Source organism: Gymnoscopelus braueri (genome assembly GCF_963280865.1).
Source record: "Gymnoscopelus braueri genome assembly, chromosome: 3".
Lineage (NCBI taxonomy): Eukaryota > Metazoa > Chordata > Actinopteri > Myctophiformes > Myctophidae > Gymnoscopelus > Gymnoscopelus braueri.
Window position 1 is genome coordinate 1,291,001 of NC_137612.1, and position 11,470 is coordinate 1,302,470.

Below are 11,470 nucleotides of genomic sequence, written 5' to 3' on the forward strand. Positions count from 1 at the left end.
TTCATCAACTGGATGTGTTCCTACAGAACAATAAGGTTCATAACAAATTCCAATCTGGCTTCAGGAAAGGTCATAGTACAGAAACAGCACTTGTAAAAGTAATAAATGATCTTAGGGTGTCCGCTGACGACAAAAATGTATCTGTTCTCCTACTCCTTGACTTAACCGCTGCTTTTGATACGATTGATCACACAATTCTACTACAACGTTTGGAGTACTGGATTGGTTTGTCAGGCACAGCCTTGTCTTGGTTTCACTCTTACCTAACAGGCAGAAGCTATTTTGTCAGTCTAGCTAACTTTGACTCAGACAAACACAACATCTGTTCTGGTATTCCACAGGGCTCAATTCTGGGTCCCTTATTGTTCTCCCTGTATATACTACCGCTGGGAGAACTCATCGCCGATCACGGAGTGAACTTCCATTTCTATGCTGATGATACCCAGCTGTATCTTTCAGTAGCTCCAGACGACCCCTGCGCTCTAGACCCATTGTTGACCTGTCTGTCCAGTATAAAATGCTGGATGAGTGAGAACTTTCTTAAGCTAAATGAGGATAAAACAGAAGTTCTCATAATTGGCTCCAGTGAGCAGAGAGAATCAATAACAAGTAGACTTGGTAACCTGGCTGTAGAAAGTAACACCACAGTAAAGAACCTGGGGGTGATTATCGATTCTGAATTGAATTTCAATACACACATTAATCATGTCACCAAGATTGCTTTCTTTCATCTTAGAAATATTGCACGAATTAGAGACTATCTGTCGTTAGACGATGCAAAAACGCTGATCCACGCTTTTGTTTTCTCTCGGCTTGATTACTGCAACGCACTCTACTCTGGCCTGCCAAAGAAAACAACTGACGGATTACAACTTGTTCAAAATGCGGCAGCCAGAATTTTAACTAAAACCAGGATGAGAGAACATATCACTCCAGTTCTAGCTTCACTACACTGGCTCCCGGTTGTTTTTAGGATTGATTTTAAAATTCTTTTAATAGTTTATAAAGCTCTAAATGGTCTGGCACCCTCCTACCTCTCTGACTGCCTAGAGAGATATGTTCCAAACCGGGCCCTCAGGTCTTCAAGTGCTGACCTGCTCGAGGTGCCTACAATGACATATAAAAAATACGGTGAAGCAGCATTCTGCTTTTACGGACCGACAGTGTGGAATAAACTCCCATTACACTTAAGACAGGCAGCCTCTGTCGATAGCTTTAAAGCACAGCTCAAGACCTATTACTTCACTCTTGCTTTTAGCTGATTCTTTGGTTGATTTTTAATTCCTCACTGTATTCCCTATTTTAATGTTGTTTTATGCCTTTGCTTTTGTTTTGTGTGAGTGGAAGAGAGAGTCACGGTAGTTAAAAGACAAGAGTCTGATAACTCCATCCGGAGGATTCAGTGAATTATCCTCTGGGGCACGTCGACACGTGGTGGACCCTCCAGGGCAGATCCTATTGTCTATGTTTAGTCTATATATCTTGTATAACCCCGATATCATTCTCAGGGGTGTACGGTGTGTGGTTTGGATGTGATAAGTTAGCAGATCCCCTGGGCTAGTCCACACGTGGTAAACATGGTGAAAATATATTACTAAGGTGTAATATTACTAAGTGAAAATATATTACTAAGGTGTAATATTGACAATTGTGTGAAGATATATTACTAAGGTACACATGTAATATTGGCAATTGTGTGAAGTGTGGATATTTCTTTAGCTGTGTTGTAGAGGACAGTGGCCACTACATTTAAGTTATATTCATTTGTGTTGTAGTTGTGCATAGATACGTCTATGCACACTGCATTTTATTCTGAGAACGAGCCTTTGCTTTTATTTTATTTTATTTTATTTTTGTTTGCTTTATTGTTAAATGGTTCTAACTGTAATTGTATTCTTGCTCTGTAAAGCACTTTGAGCTGCATTTCATGTCATGAAAGGTGCTATACAAATAAAGTTTATTATTATTATTATTATTAAAGAGTTGAGTGGGGATAGCATCTGTGGGACAGGATGAGGTTTTGAGTTGGATGACCATTTCACTCAGTTTTGCAAATGACACAGGGTTGAAATGGTTAAATACAGTTGTGCAGGTGACAGCCACAGAGGGGTCGAAGGCAGGGGGGAGATGTGTGCTCTGATGGTAGTGACCTTGTCTACAAAATAGCAAAGAAAATGTTCACAGACCTCAAGAGACGCTTCCAAACAAGTGGCCTGGGGAGGATTTAGCAGCTGTTCGATCGTTTTAAAAAGAACACGTGGTTTATCGACATTTTTGGAAATTATATCGGAGAAATGCCTTGACTTTTCAGTTTTGACAGAACTTTGATATTTTTTCCAACACTCTTTTAAAATGTCATGTGACACATGGAGCCTGTCCTTCCTCCACCTGCGCTCAGCTCTCCGGCACTCTCTCCTGGCAGCACGGGTGGTGTCGTTTAGCCAAGGCTCAGACCTAGGTCTGGGGCGCATGGTTTTTAGCGGCGCAACAGTCCAGGATGCCGTCACAAGTGGAGAGAAAGGACGATGTGAGTTGCTCAGTGTCTAGACCCTCAGTGAAATCATTTTCAGCCTGAGCAACAATAGCGAAGGCAGAAGAAAAAAGCGCAGCAGTACCAGGTTTCAACACGCGACACTGGCGCGCAGGAGCGCATGATTTAAAAGTGTCACAGGGCAATACAAAATCAAAAATGACAGGAAAATAATCAGAGAGGACTGGAGCACAAACCTGTACATTCGAAATAGGCAAGCCGTAAGAAATGACAAGATCAAGCGTATGCCCGAGCTTGTGTGTCGGCTCAGTGACATGCTGAACAAGGTTAAAAGCATCAAGTACATCCAAGAAATCTTTAGCCAGTGGCTTAGAGATACAACAGACATGCACGTTCAGATCTCCAACAATTAAGATTTTATCATACTTAATCAGAGCACCAGCCAAGAAATCTGAGAAGTCCTTTATAAAGTCCTTCTTGTATTTCGGTGGCCGATAGATCACTGCACATAGAACCGGGTCGGAGCGACGCAGCTCAAACAAACTCAATTCAAATGAGGAGAATGACAGCGGTGACATGGGCTTACAATAAAGACTGTCTTTAAAAATAGTTGCTATTCCTCCTGCACGACCTGTAGTCCTGGGAGAGATTATAACAGTACAGTCAGGAGGTAAGAGTTCGGTGAAGGCAGCAGACTCACCCGGTTTCATCCATGTTTCCGTCACAAAGAGAATATCCAACGCGTGCGAGGAGAATAGATCATTCAGGATAAAGGTCTTATCCTTCACCGATCTTATGTTTAAAACGCACATCTGGTTGTGGCGGGGGTATCCGCCACGCGAGCCGCCCGGCTCAGCGGCTTGAGGTTGCCGTGTTTAACTCCACCAAGACGCCGGGGACGAGGCAGAACAGGGCCGCAGGCCTTGGAGCTCTTCATACGGGTCAACAACAGGTACCAGCCAGGTACGAACCAGGGAGTGGGCGGGTCGGGAAGTGAGGCGGCGAAGGCATGCTCTGTATTCCCGTGCAGTGGTGCGGTAAAACTGAGCAGATTCAGGGGGGAGCGCAAGCCAGGTTTTGACCCGGACTAGCCGGCCGGCTCGTGTCCCTCTGCGCCTGTGACGTTTACGCCTCCGGGGAAATGAGTCCTTAGCATGCATCAGGTATGAGGGTATGTCCGCTAAGTGCGGGGGAACAAAATTCCTTTGTTCATCATGGCCAAGTTCCACCAAGCAGTCCACAGAAGCCTTGATTTTCAATAGCTCCAGACGGTCATAGACCAGGAGAGAGTCGATGGTCCTTGTGACAGACGCTAACAGGAGAACATACAACAGTAGGACACAGACAGAGAGCCTCGGACGGCCTGCCAGCCACACCGGCGCCATCATGAGTCTACTACGGCAAAACTGAATCCATTCTTTTTTAATCCAAAATGAACCTCAGTAAGGCCACAGACTTTATGATCAGAGTGGATGACAATGTTATCACAATGTATGAAGAGATTACCTACCTGGGTTGTAATTTTGATAAAATGGCAACAAAAGTAAGGACAGTAGCAGGAGCTAATCCAATGTAATTTTGACAATACATGCACCTCAGGTACTCTAGCACCTCAAAGGCATTCAAATAAAACTAAACTACAGACATCTCAAAACAAACTGATCAGACTACTACTAGACCTCACACCTAGGACTCACCTAACCCCTGTTCATGATGCTAGGGTGATACTAGACCTCACATCTAGGACTCACCTAACCCCTGCTCATGATGCTAGGGTGATATTAGACCTCAAACCTAGCACTCACCTAACCTCTGTTCATGATGCTAGGGTGATATTAGACCTCACACCTAGCACTCACCTAACCTCTGTTCATGATGCTAGGGTGATATTAGACCTCAAACCTAGCACTCACCTAACCTCTGTTCATGATGATAGGATGATACTAGACCTCACACCTAGCACTCACCTAACCTCTGTTCATGATGCTAGGATGATACTAGACCTCACACCTAGCATTCACCTAACCCCTGCTCATGATGCTAGGGTGATACTAGACCTCACACCTAGCATTCACCTAACCCCTGCTCATGATGCTAGGGTGATACTAGACCTCACACCTAGCACTCACCTAACCTCTGTTCATGATGCTAGGGTGATACTAGACCTCACACCTAGCACTCACCTAACCTCTGTTCATGATGCTAGGATGATACTAGACCTCACACCTAGCACTCACCTAACCCCTGTTCATGATGCTAGGATGATACTAGACCTCACACCTAGCATTCACCTAACCCCTGCTCATGATGCTAGGGTGATACTAGACCTCACACCTAGCATTCACCTAACCCCTGCTCATGATGCTAGGGTGATACTAGACCTCACACCTAGCACTCACCTAACCTCTGTTCATGATGCTAGGGTGATACTAGACCTCACACCTAGCACTCACCTAACCTCTGTTCATGATGCTAGGATGATACTAGACCTCACACCTAGCACTCACCTAACCTCTGTTCATGATGCTAGGATGATACTAGACCTCACACCTAGCACTCACCTAACCTCTGTTCATGATGCTAGGGTGATACTAGACCTCACACCTAGCACTCACCTAACCTCTGTTCATGATGCTAGGATGATACTAGACCTCACACCTAGCACTCACCTAACCCCTGCTCATGATGCTAGGATGATACTAGACCTCACACCTAGCACTCACCTAACCCCTGTTCATGATGCTAGGGTGATACTAGACCTCACACCTAGCATTCACCTAACCCCTGCTCATGATGCTAGGGTGATACTAGACCTCACACCTAGCACTCACCTAACCCCTGTTCATGATGCTAGGATGATACTAGACCTCACACCTAGCACTCAACTAACCCCTGCTCATGATGCTAGGATGATACTAGACCTCACACCTAGCACTCACCTAACCCCTGCTCATGATGCTAGGATGATACTAGACCTCACACCTACCACTCACCTAACCCCTGTTCATGATGCTAGGATGATACTAGACCTCACACCTAGCATTCACCTAACCCCTGTTCATGATGCTAGGATGATACTAGACCTCACACCTAGCATTCACTTAACCCCTGCTCATGATGCTAGGATGATACTAGACCTCACACCTAGCACTCACCTAACCTCTGTTCATGATGCTAGGAAGATACTAGACCTCACACCTAGCACTCACCTAACCTCTGTTCATGATGCTAGGATGATACTAGACCTCACACCTAGCACTCACCTAACCTCTGTTCATGATGCTAGGAAGATACTAGACCTCACACCTAGCACTCACCTAACCTCTGTTCATGATGCTAGGATGATACTAGACCTCACACCTAGCATTCACCTAACCCCTGTTCATGATGCTAGGATGATACTAGACCTCACACCTAGCATTCACCTAACCCCTGTTCATGATGCTAGGGTGATACTAGACCTCACACCTAGCATTCACCTAACCCCTGCTCATGATGCTAGGGTGATACTAGACCTCACACCTAGCACTCACCTAACCCCTGTTCCTGATGCTAGGGTGATACTAGACCTCACACCTAGCATTCACCTAACCCCTGCTCATGATGCTAGGGTGATACTAGACCTAGCACTCACCTAACCCCTGTTCATGATGCTAGGGTGATACTAGACCTCACACCTAGCATTCACCTAACCCCTGTTCATGATGCTAGGGTGATACTAGACCTCACACCTAGCATTCACCTAACCCCTGCTCATGATGCTAGGGTGATACTATACCTCAGACATAGCATTCACCTAACCCCTGCTCATGATGCTAGGGTGATACTAGACCTCACACCTAGCACTCACCTAACCTCTGTTCATGATGCTAGGGTGATACTAGACCTCACACCTAGCACTCACCTAACCTCTGTTCATGATGCTAGGATGATACTAGACCTCACACCTAGCACTCACCTAACCTCTGTTCATGATGCTAGGATGATACTAGACCTCACACCTAGCACTCACCTAACCTCTGTTCATGATGCTAGGGTGATACTAGACCTCACACCTAGCACTCACCTAACCTCTGTTCATGATGCTAGGATGATACTAGACCTCACACCTAGCACTCACCTAACCCCTGCTCATGATGCTAGGATGATACTAGACCTCACACCTAGCACTCACCTAACCCCTGTTCATGATGCTAGGGTGATACTAGACCTCACACCTAGCATTCACCTAACCCCTGCTCATGATGCTAGGGTGATACTAGACCTCACACCTAGCACTCACCTAACCCCTGTTCATGATGCTAGGATGATACTAGACCTCACACCTAGCACTCAACTAACCCCTGCTCATGATGCTAGGATGATACTAGACCTCACACCTAGCACTCACCTAACCCCTGCTCATGATGCTAGGATGATACTAGACCTCACACCTACCACTCACCTAACCCCTGTTCATGATGCTAGGATGATACTAGACCTCACACCTAGCACTCACCTAACCCGTGCTCATGATGCTAGGGTGATACTAGACCTCACACCTAGCATTCACCTAACCCCTGTTCATGATGCTAGGGTGATACTAGACCTCACACCTAGCATTCACCTAACCCCTGCTCATGATGCTAGGGTGATACTAGACCTCAGACATAGCATTCACCTAACCCCTGCTCATGATGCTAGGGTGATACTAGACCTCACACCTAGCACTCACCTAACCTCTGTTCATGATGCTAGGATGATACTAGACCTCACACCTAGCACTCACCTAACCCGTGCTCATGATGCTAGGATGATACTAGACCTCACACCTAGCATTCACCTAACCCCTGTTCATGATGCTAGGATGATACTAGACCTCACACCTAGCATTCACCTAACCCCTGCTCATGATGCTAGGGTGATACTAGACCTCAGACCTAGAATTCACCTAACCCCTGCTCATGATGCTAGGGTGATACTAGACCTCACACCTAGCACTCACCTAACCCCTGTTCATGATGCTAGGATGATACTAGACCTCACACCTAGCATTCACCTAACCCCTGTTCATGATGCTAGGATGATACTAGACCTCACACCTAGCATTCACCTAACCCCTGTTCATGATGCTAGGATGATACTAGACCTCACACCTAGCATTCACCTAACCCCTGCTCATGATGCTAGGATGATACTAGACCTCACACCTAGCACTCATCTAACCTCTGTTCATGATGCTAGGGTGATACTAGACCTCACACCTAGCACTCACCTAACCCCTGCTCATGATGCTAGGATGATACTAGACCTCACACCTAGCACTCACCTAACCCCTGTTCATGATGCTAGGATGATACTAGACCTCACACCTAGCATTCACCTAACCCCTGCTCATGATGCTAGGGTGATGCTAGACCTCACACCTAGCACTCACCTAACCTCTGTTCATGATGCTAGGGTGATACTAGACCTCACACCTAGCACTCACCTAACCCCTGCTCATGATGCTAGGGTGATACTAGACCTCACACCTAGCATTCACCGAACCCCTTTTCATGATGCTAGGATGATACTAGACCTCACACCTAGCACTCACCTAACCCCTGTTCATGATGCTAGGATGATACTAGACCTCACACCTAGCATTCACCTAACCCCTGTTCATGATGCTAGGATGATACTAGACCTCACACCTAGCATTCACCTAACCCCTGCTCATGATGCTAGGATGATACTAGACCTCACACCTAGCACTCATCTAACCTCTGTTCATGATGCTAGGGTGATACTAGACCTCACACCTAGCACTCACCTAACCCCTGCTCATGATGCTAGGATGATACTAGACCTCACACCTAGCACTCACCTAACCCCTGTTCATGATGCTAGGATGATACTAGACCTCACACCTAGCATTCACCTAACCCCTGTTCATGATGCTAGGATGATACTAGACCTCACACCTAGCATTCACCTAACCCCTGCTCATGATGCTAGGATGATACTAAACCTCACACCTAGCATTCACCTAACCTCTGTTCATGATGCTAGGGTGATACTAGACCTCACACCTAGCATTCACCTAACCCCTGCTCATGATGCTAGGGTGATACTAGACCTCACACCTAGCACTCACCTAACCCCTGTTCATGATGCTAGGGTGATACTAGACCTCACACCTAGCATTCACCTAACCCCTGCTCATGATGCTAGGGTGATACTAGACCTCACACCTAGCATTCACCTAACCCCTGCTCATGATGCTAGGGTGATACTAGACCTCACACCTAGCACTCACCTAACCTCTGTTCATGATGCTAGGGTGATGCTAGACCTCACACCTAGCACTCACCTAACCCCTGCTCATGATGCTAGGGTGATACTAGACCTAGCACTCACCTAACCTCTGTTCATGATGTTAGGATGATACTAGACCTCACACCTAGCATTCACCTAACCCCTGCTCATGATGCTAGGGTGATACTAGACCTCAAACCTAGCACTCACCTAACCCTTCTCATGATGCTAGGATGATACTAGACCTCACACCTAGCACTCACCTAACCCCTGCTCATGATGCTAGGATGATACTAGACCTCACACCTAGCACTCACCTAAACACTGTTCATGATGCTAGGATGATACTAGACCTCACACCTAGCACTCACCTAAACACTGCTCATGATGCTAGGGTGATACTAGACCTCACACCTAGCACTCACCTAACCTATGTTCATGATGATAGGGTGATACTAGACCTCACACCTAGCACTCACCTAAACACTGCTCATGATGCTAGGGTGATACTACACCTCACACCTAGCACTCACCTAACCCCTGCTCATGATGCTAGGGTGATACTAGACCTCACACCTAGCATTCACCTAACCCCTGCTCATGATGCTAGGGTGATACTAGACCTCACACCTAGCATTCACCTAACCCCTGCTCATGATGCTAGGGTGATACTAGACCTCACACCTAGCACTCACCTAACCTCTGTTCATGATGCTAGGGTGATACTAGACCTCACACCTAGCACTCACCTAACCTCTGTTCATGATGCTAGGATGATACTAGACCTCACACCTAGCACTCACCTAACCTCTCTTCATGATGCAAGGATGATACTAGACCTCACACCTAGCACTCACCTAACCCCTGCTCATGATGCTAGGGTGATACTAGACCTCACACCTAGCATTCACCTAACCCCTGCTCATGATGCTAGGGTGATACTAGACCTCACACCTAGCACTCACCTAACCCCTTCTCATGATGCTAGGGTGATACTAGACCTCACACCTAGCACTCACCTAACCCGTGCTCATGATGCTAGGATGATACTAGACCTCACACCTAGCATTCACCTAACCCCTGTTCATGATGCTAGGATGATACTAGACCTCACACCTAGCATTCACCTAACCCCTGCTCATGATGCTAGGGTGATACTAGACCTCACACCTAGCATTCACCTAACCCCTGCTCATGATGCTAGGGTGATACTAGACCTCACACCTAGCACTCACCTAACCTCTGTTCATGATGCTAGGGTGATACTAGACCTCACACCTAGCACTCACCTAACCTCTGTTCATGATGCTAGGAAGATACTAGACCTCACACCTAGCACTCACCTAACCTCTGTTCATGATGCTAGGATGATACTAGACCTCACACCTAGCACTCACCTAACCTCTGTTCATGATGCTAGGGTGATACTAGACCTCACACCTAGCACTCACCTAACCTCTGTTCATGATGCTAGGATGATACTAGACCTCACACCTAGCACTCACCTAACCCCTGCTCATGATGCTAGGATGATACTAGACCTCACACCTAGCACTCACCTAACCCCTGTTCATGATGCTAGGGTGATACTAGACCTCACACCTAGCATTCACCTAACCCCTGCTCATGATGCTAGGGTGATACTAGACCTCACACCTAGCACTCACCTAACCCCTGTTCATGATGCTAGGATGATACTAGACCTCACACCTAGCACTCAACTAACCCCTGCTCATGATGCTAGGATGATACTAGACCTCACACCTAGCACTCACCTAACCCTTGCTCATGATGCTAGGATGATACTAGACCTCACACCTAGCACTCACCTAACCCCTGTTCATGATGCTAGGATGATACTAGACCTCACACCTAGCATTCACCTAACCCCTGTTCATGATGCTAGGATGATACTAGACCTCACACCTAGCATTCACTTAACCCCTGCTCATGATGCTAGGATGATACTAGACCTCACACCTAGCACTCACCTAACCTCTGTTCATGATGCTAGGATGATACTAGACCTCACACCTAGCATTCACCTAACCCCTGTTCATGATGCTAGGATGATACTAGACCTCACACCTAGCATTCACCTAACCCCTGTTCATGATGCTAGGGTGATACTAGACCTCACACCTAGCATTCACCTAACCCCTGCTCATGATGCTAGGGTGATACTAGACCTCACACCTAGCACTCACCTAACCCCTGTTCCTGATGCTAGGGTGATACTAGACCTCACACCTAGCATTCACCTAACCCCTGCTCATGATGCTAGGGTGATACTAGACCTAGCACTCACCTAACCCCTGTTCATGATGCTAGGGTGATACTAGACCTCACACCTAGCATTCACCTAACCCCTGCTCATGATGCTAGGGTGATACTAGACCTCACACCTAGCACTCACCTAACCGCTGTTCATGATGCTAGGATGATACTAGACCTCACACCTAGCACTCACCTAACCCGTGCTCATGATGCTAGGGTGATACTAGACCTCACACCTAGCATTCACCTAACCCCTGTTCATGATGCTAGGGTGATACTAGACCTCACACCTAGCATTCACCTAACCCCTGCTCATGATGCTAGGGTGATACTAGACCTCAGACATAGCATTCACCTAACCCCTGCTCATGATGCTAGGGTGATACTAGACCTCACACCTAGCACTCACCTAACCTCTGTTCA